Raw genomic sequence first — 13,677 nt, forward strand, 5'->3', positions numbered from 1 at the left:
AAGTGGGGAGTGGCGGTGGTCTGGTTGAATCAGTACCTATTTGGTGGGATAAATGAACATGTTCAGAATGTCCACCAGTTTCTCTACTAACAAGACAAACAACACCAATTCTATCAGCAAGTCTGCTTTGGACGACATCAAAATGAAAACAGGGTAACTAAAAACCCTCCTAGGTCATTGTTTCACAAATCATACTACCTCCCACTTGTGTCTGCTCAAGACCTTGGTGCTAACTATAGACGATTACAAACATAAACTTGGACTCAGTTAATTTTTGGCTTTACCAAAAAGTTCTAATAATAAAGATTAAGTGGTGCTAAAGTGATCTGAATTTTTTTTTGGGGAAAATAGCTATATAAATGTATTGCAACTATTATACCACAGCAGACAATCACTACTTTGAGTATAAGTAATATACCACTACGATTAATGTGTTTATTCTTTAACCTGCAAATCAGAATAGATGTGCTAATTCTGCAAGGATAATTCCTACAATAATAGGAACTGGTAGATGGTTTTACCTCTTCAGTGGCTAAAATAATAAAATTGTATTACCATCACTAAAATGAAGCATTTTTATTTACCCAATGTGGGATGTTTCTCATTTCTACCTGAATTACTGACTTTCAAAGAGAAAATTCCCATCTAACACTTGACCATGCTAAAATTCTAGAAACTAAAAGCAGGCAATGCCTTTGTTATAAAGTGTATTTATGAGCTTCTTCAAATGCAAAGATGTTTATACAAGGCTTTTCCATTTAGCATAATTTTAAATTGCAGCCTGGTTCTGGAATAATGGCCAATATCTCCTCTCAAGTACAATCTCACTTTCCTTCAAGGAAATTCTCAAGAATCTGTGGAAATCTAGTTTTGCTGTTTCTCCTCTCATGGGTTGTCCCAAAATCTTAGTGCATTTATACATGTTTGAAATTTTCCAGTAATGATTTAAATATATAAAAAATTAGGTAAAGACATATTATTTATAAACACTTGAGAATGTAAAAGTGGTCTTACAGTTCCTGTGAGAGAAAATCCTTAATGTTTCTATCATAAAATTGTGTATATGCAGCTTATAAAAATCTTGTTCTTTTTAGGCAAATATTTACCAACTCAAGCATTGTTTACATAGAAACTATTTTAGATTTTAGTTTGTGAAAACAAGTTCTTTCCATCAAAGATTATTTGTGGTTTCACAATATCTGATTATTAAAGATGCTTTAGTCTCGATATTTTATTTTCATAACCTTTAATTAAACTGTGTGTCATAAAGTTTGAACCCTTTCTGTTTTTACACTAGAGTTATCTTTTCTTTATAAATCTTCTTAACTGATTTCATTTTTATACCTACAATAAAAAGCAATGCAAATTGAAAAATGCAATGTCTATCTTGGTGAGCAGGGATAGCTAGTAATTTGCTTGGTAAGTGAAGCAAAACATTTAATGACTTATCAGGTTTTATATTGTTACATAAATCTTATTATATTTGAATAATAATGGTGGGAAAATCACTTCCTAAGACTTGTTTTATCATAATAAAGGAGCCATGATTAGCCTTCATTGATTCAAAAATGGTATCTATTTATCACTTTTCACAGAGAGCTAAGTCAAGTTAGGATGTATGTAATGAGCTTCCCCTAACCATCTTGAATGTCTGTATTAGGGAGGGTGAAAGTGGAGGAAAAACATGTCAGTGAATAGTTAGGGAGAGTGACAAGAAGTTCGAAAGATTGTTTAAAAAAATACAATGGAGGGCAATGTATTGTGTTGAGTACAAGCCAAATATATTTATGCATATGTGTATAACATTAATGTAAAATTCCACAGGCCTTAGATGAAGAAAACTACAAAATGTACTCTAAGGTATGAATTAGATATACCTACACAGAGAAGATAGACCTTGTTTGTGGACAGGAATATTAAATATTGTAAAGATGTCATTCATCTCAAAATATTTTAATAGTTTAACCTGAAACATAGTATATTTATACAATGACAAAACAGAGGAGGGAACATCATGCCAAATATTTAGGAAATAGTATGATTTAATAAGTATAGAATTGGTTAGCTCTATAAAAGAAAAAATGTCAACGTCTTCATTAAAGAGTTATTTGTGGAAAAAATAAACCATAAAAATAGTAGAAGACTGTAGCTGCAAAGAAACTAATTTCTGAATTTAAGAGTAATGGAAATTTATGAAAAATGGTTAATATGAATTTTATAATCTTCAGCATATTAAAAACACCCCAAGAAGACTAAGGAGAAAGTGAGAAAATATCTATAGGGTACAAAGGGTTCTTACCCTAATATAGAAAATGCTTATACAAATTAAGACTATGGCTAAAATTTCAATAGATAAATTGGCAAAGTGGTTGAAAATTTATCTACAATATTTGAAACAGTAATGGCTAAGAATATGTTGAACTTGTAATAATTTTTAGAAACTAATTGAAATAGCATTAGTAAGCCATATTTTAAGGAAACTTAGTATTGACATAGTTAAAAGAAACAATTTTTAAATCTATATTTTTTACAAGGGGTCCAGATGTGGAGTGATTGGAAGTCAGAGCACATCCACACATTTTACCGCTGTACTTGCCTTAGGGCTCTGCATACTCTGCCTCACTCATTTATGTAGTCAATATTTTTGAGTGTTTATTGTACCTACTGGAAAAGGAGCAAACAAAATGCAGGTGGATCCCTTCACAGAAACATAATGGACAGGAGTGAACTAAGATAAATGGAGGGGTTATGGGAAGCTCAGTGAGAAAATGGTTTTTTAAGAAAGACTAGAAGGAGGTGAAGAGCCAATCCATGTAGAGATAATTCGGGGAAGAGCATGCCCAATGGAGAACAAAGAAAGTATCAATCAATGCCCTGAGGCCATCACTATGCTTTATAAAATTTCCCAAGTGCTCCAATCCTTCAACCAGGATTAAGACCACTAGTGTAATATTTTCAAGAGACTGGCCTTAGTCTGACACAGCTGAAAACACTTTGAAAGAAATGCAAAGAAGTAGATTGTCTGAATATTTCCACAACCCAAGCATAATCAGGACTGATTTTCTGGTTCAAAGGGACAAGTGTTACACCCTTTGCCATTTCTTCCATGTCCCGTAAAGACATTTTTTAAATGGAGCAACATGAAATCAGTTTTTATTTAACCTAAGGTTTAGAAAACCTCAGCCAAAGCATTCACCAAGTCAAAATCGTTATAACGTGGTCTTGGTCCTAAAAACATATTACTCTATAAATAAATGTTATCACATACAAACCTGATGCATATAGTGCTTGTGTTCAGTATTAGTATCAGTGATGGGCATATTATTGTGGGTAACCTCTCACATACCAGTAGGTAGACAAGGAGCCGACGTGCGGGCAGAAAGAAAAGTGGGTCAATGGCAGTCACCTCCCTGCTACAATTTAATGGCCTCTTAATGAACTGGTCTTAATAGAATATAAGTTTTAGAAAACACGTCAAAAACTTAAGCCAACAGCAAAACTAGACATTTCCCTTTGAATTGCTTCTAGTTTGCATTTGAACCGCAGGTCAGGAGTATGACATGATAGATTTGCACAGAGCCTTGAGGCCTTTCCTCTAACCCTAGTCCCTGCCCTAAGCAAAGTAATGGGGACACTGGGGGGGGAGGGGTCCTTTGCTGACCGCCTATTTCACTGCCTCATTAGGAAGGTCACACATGAAGATACTCCCATCTCTACCCTCTTTTAACTGCATGATTATTTATTAATTCCATTTAGTTTATTTAAATCCATGGTACATGTGGAAGACCATATAGCATTTTATATCTATCTTGCAGTTCAACCACAAAATTAATTACTAAAAGGTCAGCCTGGTGTTAGGTTTCATTAATTTAATTATGAATTGCTTTTCTATTCACTATTGAGTGTCTAAAATAGTGCAATGTAGAATAATCTATCTATATAATAGAGGAATATGCAAATTAGCTGGTATGCAATAACATCACAACCGAACAGCAGGGACTTGAGGCTGCATGGCGCCTGGCTGGGGCAAGGGACCTCAGGCCATGCCCCCATCCCAGTTCCAGGCCAGGAGACCTCAGGCCACGACCCCATTCCCGGCGCTGGGCCGGGGGACCTCAGGCCGCACCCCACACCCGGTGGGGCTTGACACGGGACCTCAGGCCACACCCCTCGCCTGGCAGGGCTTGATGGGGGACCTCAATCCACGCCGCCAACCCTGGTGCCAGGATGGGGGACCTGAGGCTGCACCCCCCTGTCCGGCAGGGCTTGAGGGGGACCTGAGATTGTGTCCCCCACTGGTGCCGGGCCAGGGGACCTGAGGTTGTGACCCCCGCCTGGAGGGACTTGACAGGGGTGGGACCAGCCAGGTCTGGGTCTCACCCAATGGGGGTGGGGGCCGGCCAGGTCTGGGTCTCCTGCGTTTTCAAAGCATGTGTGGCTGGTGGGTGGGAACTTGACTCTAGGTCCCGCAGCGCACCCCAGACTCTGACAGGAGAAAGATTTTCATATACATTTTACTAATATTCTTTCATCTCTGACACTTCTATTATAGAGAAAGGGCAAATAGCTATATTAAAATATTTCCTCTAATTAATTCCCTTTTAATGAGCACGAGTTTCGTGCACTGGGTCACTAGTTTTATATAATAACAAAATCATTATTAAAGCCATCCTACCTAATAAAATGGTAATATGTAAATTACCATCACTCTGCTACGCCCACGATTGGGCCAGAGGGAGGCGCAGGGGGTGGGACTCAGAGTGGCCAGGGTAGCTGATTGGGCCCGCAGGACGCTGAGCTCGCGTCGCCAGTGGCGGTGCGAGCTCAGCGTCTGCGCCATGGCTGAGCTGCGGGACAGAAGGGGCCTCTGGGGCAGCGAGCTCACGTCCCGCAGAGGACCATTGGGTGCCTGTCTGCTCTGGCACCAGGCCTTTTGGAAGCCTCCGCCGCACCGGAGGCTTCTGAAAGGCCTGGTGCACCAGCGGACAGGCACCCAGCTCCACCGCAATTGAAAGCAAAAGCGTGTAGGGGACCCTACACGTGCATGATTCAATCATGCACTGGGCCTCTAATAATTCAATAAAGTGTGCTTGTTCTACTATTCTCCTTCTGGCCAGCTTCATTTCACTGCAGAGTGAAAAAATGAAGATAATACCTGACATTATTTTTATGACCCTCCAAACATCAGCAGGTACACAAAATACAAAAATTAGAGAAAACTTTTTATTATCTTGAAAACCCAGTCAGTTAAACTAACATCTAAATCTCAAATCAAAAGTTTTACCATTTTTCTGAATGATCTAACTAAAATATGTAGCCCAAAGATTCTACACAAGTTAATCTCCTCATTGTAGCTGTCCTCCTTGGAAATATAAGCATAAATATGTGCAAATAATAGACAGTTATAACATTTTATTACTCAACCAAGTTGTTTCTATTTTTCGTGACCTTTTGGTGGTGTCAGCTCAGTAGATTAGGTCTTCCTGTCAGCTACCAAAATCCTTAGAAATACAAATATATAGATTATGATGTAAATATATGCCTCTCTCTCTCTCTCTCTCTCTCTCTCTCTCTCTCTCTCTCTCTTTCCTGTATCTATGCAGTAGTCCACCTTTATCCACCGTTTTACTTTTCATAGTTTTAATTGCTGGTAATCAATCACAATCTGAAAATATTACATGGAAAATTTCAGAAATAAACAATTCACAAATATTAAATTGTGCACTGTTCCGATAGTATGATGAAACTTCCCGCAGTCCTGCTCTGTTTCACCTGGGATATGAATCATCTTTTTGTCCAGCAGATACAGACAGAGAGATGAGTCACGTCCAGGTCCTGCCCACTCGTCACTTAGAAGCCACCACAGTGATCAGACCAACTATCACGATATAGCAATGTTTATATTCAGGTAGCCCTTATTTTACCAAATAATGACCCCAAAGCAAAATAGCTGTGATGCTGGCAATTCTTATAAGCCAAAGAGAAGCTGTAAAGTGCTTCCTTCAAATGAAAAGATGAAAGTTCTCATATTCATCAGAAAAGAAAAAAAATTGTATGCTAAGGTTGTTAAGTTCTATGGTAAGAATGAATCTGCTGCCTGACTGGCGTGGCTCAGTGGTTGAGCATCGTTCTATGAACCAGGAGGTAACAGTTCAATTCCCAGTCAGGGCACATGCCCAGATTGTGAGCTTGATCCCCAGTGTGGGGCATGCAGGAGGCAGCCAATCAATGATTCTCTCTCATCATTGATGTTTCTATCTCTCTCCCACTCCCTTCCTCTCTGAAATCAATGAAAATGTTGGTGTGGGTTTTTTTTAAAGAATGAATCTGCTATCTGTGAAATTGAGCTAGTTTTTCTGTTGGACCTCAAACTGTAAAAGTTATAGGCACAATGCGTGATAAGTGCTTATCTAAGCAGGAACAGACATTAAATTTGTAGAATGAAGAGCTGAACAGAAAATATGTTCTGATTGACAGCATGTGTTGAGCCTGAATATGGACACTTCAGCAAGGGGTCCCCTGAAAGGAGTGATGCCACATCATTGACTGCAAGAAAGGACAGTTCCACAGATTCGGGGATCGGCGTGGCATTGTATCATCTCACATCATCACAAGAAGAAGAAAGGCATGTACAGTTCAATAAGATATTTTGAGAAACAGAGAGCACATTCACATTACTTTTATTACATCATTTCTTATGTGTTCTTTCTACTTTATTATTGTTGTTGTGGCTCTCTAACCATGCCTAATTGACAAATTAAACGTTGTCATAGATATGCATGTATAGAGAAAAACATAGTGTTTATATAGGGCTTGGTACTGTGTGTGGTTTCAGGCATCCACCAGGGTCCTGAAGCAGATAAGGAGGAACACTACTGTATATCTATAAATCAATAACCCAACTAAAAAAAATATAAGATTGCCTTTGGTTGTTATAAAACTACGAGGAATTTCTGGAATAAGGAACACATATGAAGCTGTTTGAAGAGGAAAACAACTTCCAAGGTATGGCAAGGGGAAGTCCAGTTGATTCAAAATGTGGGAGCAAATTCCAGAGAGCTTCAACTGTGGAATTGGCAGGAACCTGGCACAGGTGCCTGTGGGCAACTTGACAGGGTAACGCTTCGAAGCTGTGACAGGAACATTTACACAGGCCAAAACCTCCTCCAACTCTCTTTCCTTGGGTCAAGTGACAATAAGCAAAGATATCTGCCATTGGGCATGGGCACTGAGCATGGGGACTTAGGTAACAAAATGAACACAGAGTCCCAGATGCCTGGTGACACCAGAAAGAACTGGGAACACCCATGCCAGGAGGCCAGTAAGTGGCACGCACTGGCCAGCAAGCACATTATTACAGGATTCAGTTGACTGGAGAAGAAAAGCTGACTGAGTGACAAATCAAGCATAAGAAAGCCCCAAATGAAATGGCATTCTCTGAGCCTTGCTGAGCTGTTACTCTGGAACCAAAACCAGGGTGAAGAACTTGGGGAAGCTGCAACTGATAGCGTAGGGCCTGGAGACATGTTTGTCACATGTCCACGTCACTAATCCTGAGTGAAGCTTGTTGTTGGGTAAGACCCAAGATCCATGTGATTCTTCTTTCATGATCAAATCTTTGTGTCCTGTCATTGAAACCTGACAACAGTTCCCGTCTGTCAGAAGAGGAAACGGGCAAACAGCTAATGAGTGGTAGACCAGGGCTCCCAAATGCATTCCCAGCCTGGAATTGCTGCCTTGAAACACTTAGAAGCAGGTCAAGATCTGCATAAGTTAGAAGCCAAAAAGGAAGAAATTTGAGAAGTTTTTTGAAATGACATTGATTTTTCTCTGCTGAGAATGAGTGAGATGGAGTAAGGAGAGGACTCAGGCCGAGTTTTAACTACTGAAGAGCTATCCCAGGAAATGAGAAAGTCAATAAAAGTAATGGCAAGGTGAGCTGCAAGCCAATAAACATTTGGACTCCAAATAGATTTTCTTTATTCAGGTTTTTCTTATCAGATTCAAGTTAATATATTTTCAATTTGTTCTAGCTAAAAAATCTTTGATACTTTGAGTAGCAAAACAAATATTTTCTTGTAAGATTGTGATTTATTTAGCTCTTTTAGGATCTTAAGCTCTTATATTCTCTGATATATTCTTATGTGTCTGCATGAATGACCTTGAAAGGACTGACAAGTCCTTGAGCTGCAGCACTTCTCAGTTAGTGTGTATATTCAGATAGGTAGTTTGACCTTGACTAGTGCCTGGGGTTTTTTGTTTGTTTGTTTTTTTGGTTTTTGTCATGTAGCAGATTCTTTAGCATTTTGCATTTAGAATAGTTCCCTTCAACAATTCAGAAATGTACAGATGTTTTCTATTTCTCCACTTTCAGGGCTTAAGAAGATCTATTTAGAGATCAAAGATGTGAATTATACTGATTAGTAGGAAAAGAGCTATTACATCAATAATTAAGATAGATTTATTTGAAACAAGAATAACCATAAGCCCTATTACTTTTATTTATTTTTTAAAAATATATTTTATTGATTTTCTACAGAGAGGAAAGGAGAGGGACAGAGAGCTAAAAACATTGATGAGAGAGAAACATCGACCAGCTGCCTCTTGCACACCCCCTACCGGGGATGTGCCCGCAACCAATGTACATGCCCTTGACCGGAATCGAACCTGGGACCTTTCAGTCTGCAGACCGATGCTCTATCCACTGAGCCAAACCTGTTTTGGCATATTTTATTGATTTTTACAGAGAGGAAGGGAGAGGGATAGAGAGTTAGAAACATCGATGAGAAAGAAACATCCATCAATAAGCTGCCTCCTGCACACCCCCTACTGGGGATGTGCCCGCAATCAAGGTACATGGCCTTGACCATAATCGAACCTGGGACCCTACAGTCTACAGGCTGACACTCTATCCACTCAGCCAAACCGGTTAGGAAAACCCTATTACTTTTAGGAGCCTGTGTTTGATTACATACTTGATAAAGGAAAACTATATTGTGTACCTTTTTCCATGGATTGGTAAACAAATTATACTATTGTTGTAGTAATTAGCAAATATATTAAAACATAGATTTACTCTTTGGCATTTATTTTAAGCACATTTTATTTTTACTTACCATTATATTTTCAAACTAAGATACCTTTTCAAAATGAGATATTATACCCTGCTATTATTTGAGAACATCTAATCCTATCTAATAATAGATAAATATGCAAATTGACCATACCTCCGACACACCCACAAGCCATGCCCACAAGCCACACCCACCATCCAATCAGAGCGAGTATGCAAATTAACCCAAACCAAGATGGCTACAGCCACAGAGAGCAAGGTTTCCTAGGTAACAGAGGAAGCAAAGCTTTCCACCTGCCCTGGCCAGGCCAAAGCATCCACTCAAGCTACAAAGTTTCAATTATAGAAGGTAAACAAATTCAAACAAATGGCGGCAGAATGGAGCTTGAGAGAGCAGGCCAGGGTTGCCGCCGGCAACAGGGGAAGCAAAGCTTTCCACACACCCTGGCCAGGCCCACCCGCTTAAGGCAACAAAGTTTCAATTATAACCCCAACACAAATGGCTGCCGGAGCCCAGGCTTGGCTCCGCTCCAGGCTACAAAGTTTCAATTGTAGAAGGAAAATAAATTCCAGATACCAGGGCCTCTGCTTGGGTTGCCAGGGGGCGTTGCCAGCCTGCAAACCACCACAGGTCCCTCGCTCAGGCCGCCCCACACCCCAAGGGAACCCCCACCTGATCCAGGACACCCTTCAGGGCAAACCAGCTGTCCCCCACCCCTGTACCAGGACTCTATCCTATCTAATAAAAGAGTAATATGCAGATTGATCATCACTGCAACACACAATATAGCTGCCCCCATGTGGTCAAAGATCCTGCCCCTATGTGGACACAAGATGGCCACCACAAGATGGCCAGCAGGAGAGGGCAGTTGGGAGGCACCCGGCCTGCAAGGGAGGGCAGTTGAGAGGGACCAAGCCTGCAAGGGAAGGCAGTTGGAGGTGGTCAGCCCTGCAGAAGAGGGCAGTTAGGGGTGACCAGGCCGACAGAGGAGGGAAGTTGGGGGCAAACAGGCTGGCAGCAGAGTGGTTAGGGGGTGATCAGGCTGGCAGGCAGAAGCGGTTAGGGGCAATCAGGAAGGCAGGCAGGCAAGCAGTTGGGAGCTAGCAGTCCTGGATTGTGAGAGGGATGTCTGACTGCCCGTTTAGGCCCGATCCCTGGGATCGGGCCTAAACAGGCAGTCGGACATCCCTTGAGGGGTCCCAGATTGGAGAGGGTACAGGCTGGGCTGAGGGACAACCCCCCTCCATGCACGAATTTCGTGCACTGGGCCTCTAGTCTATATATATAAAAGCCTAAGCAACCATTAAGACCAGATGACTGGCCGGTTGCTATGATGCGCACTGACCACCAGGGGGCAGACACTAGATGCAGGAGCTTCCCCCTGGTAGTCAGTGCACTCCCACTGTCAACCTCCCACAGCCAGCCAACCTCCTGCAGTTCCTTCCACCAGCCGGCCAGTCCCAATTGGCCCCCCAACCTCCCGTGGCTCCTCCCCCTGGCCAGCCGGCCTCAATTGGCCCCAATCAGGACAACAGCCCCAATTGGCCCCAATCGCCAGCCAGGCCAAGGGACCCCACCTGTGCACAAATTCATGCACTGAGCCTCTAGTCTAATATAATACTTGAGGCCTCTATATATTAGACTAGAGGCTGGGTGCATGAAACTCATGTACTCAGGTGTGTGTGTGTGTGTGTGTGTGTGTGTGTGTGTGTGTCCCTCAGCCTGGCCTGTGACCTCAGGGCATGTCTGACTGATGGCTTAGCGCTGCCACGGCGTTGGCCAGCTGTGTGCCTGGCTCAGGGCTTCTGGCTGAGTGGCACTCCCTCTGTGGGGGCATACTGACCACCAGGGGGCAGCTCCTGTGTTGATCATCTGCCCCCTGGTGATCAGTGTGCATCATAGCAACCAGTCATTTCACAGTTCTGTCGATTTGCATGCTAGCCTTTTATTATATAGGAGATACACACACACACACACACACACATAATATATATATATATATATATATATATATATATATATATATATATATATACACACATATACATACATACACACACACATACATACATTGTGCAGATGAGGAAAGCAAAGCAGAAAAGATTTACTTCAGCCTAAACAACATGTTTATGTCATCATCACTCTTACATTTCTAAATTGAAGTAAATTTCATTTATTTAGGCAGCATTTATATTATAGCACTTTGAAGGTAAACAAATGCCATGATCATTTTCCAAAGAGGAGGAAAATTGGTTTTCTAAATAGAAACAGCCCAACATGCCAGTCACGGCATCTTGTTTTTGATTTTGCTGCTGATAGAGTGTAAGTCCCCAGAGTCCATGACAATGTTTGAAGTGTTGGAACACATTTTTTCCATTAATTCTTTGGTATATCACCACCCACATCAGATATACTTTCCTGCAGTTTACAGTGAGTTGTACGCGATGAATTTAAATAGCTCTGGGCTTGTTCTCCTTCCTGAGAATATTACACATCTCACTCCTACTAATTGAAATTGTGAGCTGACAGCAATCATTCCTTCTCCCACTACTTTGTGCTTAAATATCCAATCATTATGAATAAATAGGCTGCCATGTACCACATGCTGTGTCTCCCAGCAATCACAAAGAGCAAGGTATAGGGAGGGGTGGGGGTTGTTTGGTTAAGTGCAGGCATAAAGCCAATTAAACTGGATCAACCTACAGCATCACAAGATTTAAAATATCTTATCATATGTAAATACTTAGAAAAAGAAGATAGGCTGTACCCTCTTAATGACTGTATTCATTAATTTAACAAATATTTATCAAGCAAGTACTTTGTCAGCACTGATCCAGGCAAAGCATCAGGGAAGCAAAGAGAAAAACCATCCCTATCTTCGTGGGGCTTACATTAAACTAAAAATATTAGACTAGTGACCAGTTGCACGAATTCGTGCACATTGAAAGGGAATTAATTAGAAGAAATATTTTAATATTGCTGTTCGCCCTTTCTCTATAATAGAGGTGTCAGAGATGAAAGAAAATTAGTAAAATATATATGAAAATAATATATAAATTTATTAATAAATAAACAATAACAACATGATATAACAACAACAAAGACATGATATAAAAACAACAAAAACATGATATAAAAATAACATTGATACAAACAATAATTGATAAATTGATTAAACTTATTCTAATATCTCCCTGTGTACCACATTAAGAGTAAAAACACTTTCAGAGTGCTTGACTAATTTCCCTTGTGATGAAGTATTTACAACTCTAATGTCACACGCTCTTCAAACTCGAGAGAAAGCAACATATAACTGATCATGTCCAAAAACGGGTTCAGGTAGGAATATTCCTATTCTGTCTAGAGTTTGTCCTTGTGATTTATTAATAGTCATCACAAATCCTGGCATCACAGGATACTGTCTTCAAATTAATTTAAATAGAAGGCCAGTGTCAGACAGGGACTAATCAATTCTTGGAATCAGAACAACCTCTCCTTCCCCAGATCCTGTTAATACTTCAGCTTTGATTATGTTAGGTTGCAATCTTTTGATAATAAATCTGGTACCATTACAAAGACCCCATTTACTATTAAGATTTCTCAGTAGCATGATGATTGCACCTACTTTCAATTTTAATTTGTGACACGGCATTCCCGAAGGAGTAATACTATTAAGAAATTCAATGGGAAAATTTTCCTTTTGAACATCATTCATTGAATCAATAGAATCATCACTCAAATAGGTGTGAAAATCTCCATCAAATATATCCAAAATGTCTTCATTTAATTTATGAATGTGCTCATTTTTAGGACAAAGAATTGCACGTTTAGAAACATTTTTAATATTATCTATAGATATACTATTTCCAAAGTTAGCTTCAATAATAGATCTATTGCAAATCATTTTATGGGGGATTTCAATAATATCCATCCCTAAATAAAAACTGCTATCAAGTTTGCCATCTCTAAGTTTTACTAACCATTCACTATAAGCAGAATCCTCTCATCCCATATTTATTTTAAGAGACAACTTTCTGAAACATCCCCAAACACCACAATACTTTAAGCTCTTTTGTACTATGGCCGATTGCATAGCATGAGGTACAATACTGAGACATTGTCGAAAATCCCCTCCGAGAAGGAGAACTTTCCCACCAAATGCAACATTCAAATTTCTAATTTCTCTTAGTAATCTATCTATGGCGTTTAGAGCATAACTGGATGCCATGGATGGTGCACTCATCAATAATGAGAAGTTGGGCCTTTTAAATGGTTTTAGCAACTTCACTCTTTATATTGAATCTAGAAATTGAAGTTTCATTTAATGGAACTGGTAATTTATATTGGGAATGAGAGGTTCTTCCACCGAGAAGTAAATTTGTAGCAATTCCTGTAGACGCTGTGGGTAAAACAGTACCACCAAGACCTCTAATGTAATGTATTAAAACTTTATACAGATATGTTTTTCCACTACCTCCTGGACCATCCAAGAAAAAGAATTTGGGGTGTACAGTTTGATCTTCGATGGTGGAAATTATAGTCTGAAAGGCTGCCAACTGTTCATCATTCAGAGAATTTATCAAAACCTCTGCCTGTTGTCGCT

This window comes from Cnephaeus nilssonii (genome assembly GCF_951640355.1).
Source record: "Cnephaeus nilssonii genome assembly, chromosome: 14".
Taxonomy (NCBI): domain Eukaryota; kingdom Metazoa; phylum Chordata; class Mammalia; order Chiroptera; family Vespertilionidae; genus Cnephaeus; species Cnephaeus nilssonii.